We start from the raw sequence: 2,925 nt of genomic DNA on the forward strand, positions 1-2,925 counted from the left end.
GAAGGCCTTAAAGAAGCTGAGAGGCAGGCGAAAGAAGAGGACCTCCATGGCTGGAGATGTGGCTTAGTTGGCAGACTGCTTGTCAGCATTGTTACAGTGCCAAGACCCCTGGGAATGACCACTCAGATTCCAGACATGCAAAGTTAGCCAAATTTATTCAGCTGTCCAGCGACTGCATTCTCTGCAACTGGCAGACTGCTCGTCAGCATTGTTACAGTGCCAAGACCCCTGGGAATGACCACTCAGATTCCTGACATGCAAAGTTAGCCAAATTTATTCAGCTGTCCAGCGACTGCATTCTCTGGACTGGGATTTAGAGAGTGCAGCCCCACTCAGAGGAAAGTGACGCTTTTTAATGGCAAAAACCACATCCTGACAGATCAGGCGGCTGGTACAAGATTACTCAAAAACAGGCAGATTACTTACCAATGAGCAGTCACATGTTTGTCCCTATTAAACCAGGATCTCACTTGGGTACAGCCCAGCTGGAGCAGGAGTTGCTGTGGCAAAAGGGCTGTGCAGGCTCACTGGGCCCTGCAGAGAGGTGCCCACTTGAGTGGCCGAGCCCAAGCCTGAACCTGGTCTTTGGAGACTGAGGTCCTCAGATCTCAGCACCAATCAGCTTCTTCCTGGGCTCCTTCTGTCTACAGAAGCAAGGAGGTCCAGCCTAGTCGATCAAGATGTGTAAATATCTTGTGGTCTCATCTGGGGAGCCATTTAAGCCTCTTTCCCCCAAATCCCTTTAGTGTAGATTTCAGATACAGTGTAGAGAGAAACCTTTCCCATCACATCAGGAACCCAGGACACACCCCCATCTAAAATTTAGTGAGCTATTTCCTATTATCCTAATATTCTTTTTGTTTTTAAGGGAACTGAGCTGTGTCCCCTGAGCCATTGGGGTCAGGTAAGATGCCACCAGGCTGGACTTCTTGCTGGAGAAGCAGCCTGGAGCCTGCATCAGAAGGAGGGGTAAGTCCTGCAGCTGCCTTCCTCTGGAGACACCAGCACACAGACTGGGTCCTCAGGCCTTGTGGACCCTGCTTGAACTCAGATGCTGTGGGGAAATGCTACCCTTGTCTGGAAGTTAAACCCAGTTCCCTGCACACACCTTTCCCAGGCCTGTCTCTCAAGGCTGTCCCCAGAAAGTAGCGCCTTCACCTGGGGCCAGGTGCCATGTGGTTTCCAAGACTGTCAGGCTCCTTTGTTCTCTGTCTCCTTCCCTTACCCACTGCCTCCACCCCGCTTCTTCCTTGTTACCATTTAACAAGTATTTGCTGGGCTGGAGAGGCCACTCAGCAGTTAACAGCACTTGCTGAGCAATCATGAGAACCAGAGTTTGGATCGCCACACCTGGCAAATGTCTGTAACTCCAGCTCCAAGGGACCCTCTGTTTGGCTTCCTTGTGCAAAGGTGTGCACACCACATCTACACATACATACACTCACACAGATGCAGATACACAAATAAATAAATCTTCAAAATAAATTCTTAAAATATATCTAGGGACTGGAGAGATGGCTCAGTGGTTGCTCTTGCAGAGGACCCGGATTCAGTTCCCAGCACCCACACGATGGCTAACAACCATCAATAATTCCAGTTCCAGCAGATCTGATGCCCTTTTCTGACCTCTGTGGACACTGCATGACACAGGTGCACTTACACACATGCAGGTAATGTACTCATACACATAAAATAAAAATAATAAGGTCTTAAAAATATATATGTATTTAATATCAGCATCCAAGTGAGTGCCTAGGTAGTGACTGCCGCCCCTGTGGCAGGGCAGACTTGGTCCTCCTTCAGGTTTCCTTAGGAGAGCAGCTCAGTGAGACTCTGGTAGCACCTGTTTCAACACAAGGATGAGTTCCAGGCCAGCCTCAAGAAAGAAAGACAAAAATGGAGGGAAGAAATGGGTCTCAACTCCAGAAGCCCAAAGATTTTTAGAAATAAGGGCTTTATTTCACGCTCCACATGTAGAAAGCAACATAACGCTGAGCAAGGAAAACATTAAATCACCACAAAGTCCTGTGTCTTCTAAGGCTTTGGAGAGGAGCTGGTGTAGGTACAAGAGAACCTGGTGGGGAAGAGTGAGCGAGTGGTGCCTGGCGGTGGGTAGTGGACAGACAGAGTGAGTCTGAGGACTCAGCAGGACTCTGTCTGCGGACAGACTGCCATTCCTTAATTCTTTTTTTAAATAAGTATTTTATTTATTTATTTGTCTTTTTGAGACAGAGTCTTCTTGTAGCCCCAGCTGTCCTGGATTCACTTTGGAGACCAGGCTGGCCTCAAACTCACAAAGATCCGCCTGCCTCTGCCTCCCAAATTCTGGGATTAAAGGTGTGCGCCACCACACCCGGCTTTTTTTTTTTTTTTTTAAATGTGTGTTGAGTGTATTGCCTGTGTGTAGGTAGGCGCACTCCTGCTGTGCAGTGCCCTTGGAGGTCAGAAGAGGATGTCAGATCCTCTGGAACTAGAGTTACGAATGGTTGTTAGCCAACAGATGGGTGCTGGGAGTCAGATCTGGGTTCTCTTTAAGAGCAGTCAGCCACCTCCCTAGTTCCTCTCTTAAATCTCCTGCACACTACCAAGAGTTATAAGAAATGCAGGAATGACTTTCAACTGGGAGAAAACCTGCGACAGAAGTAGACATGCAGATAACCCAGAAGCTGCTTTGTGAGAAGACTGTAAATACATTAGATAGAATGAGGGAAAGATAGAGGAAAGGGATGTAAAGGTCAAGTTCAACAGAAAGGTTAAACCATAAGAATAAGGGCTTATTACAAAACTGTTAGCAAAAAAGATAGATGAAATTCACCACAAATCAGTAGACATTACCCAAAACGAGGCATGAAGATAAAACTGAAGAATGCATACACAGAGAGAGAGAGAGAGAGAGAGAGAGAGAGAGAGAGAGAGAGAGAGAGC

The sequence above is a fragment of the Nannospalax galili genome, unplaced genomic scaffold, assembly GCF_000622305.1.
Source record: "Nannospalax galili isolate Female #2095 unplaced genomic scaffold, S.galili_v1.0 scaffold1702, whole genome shotgun sequence".
NCBI lineage: Eukaryota > Metazoa > Chordata > Mammalia > Rodentia > Spalacidae > Nannospalax > Nannospalax galili.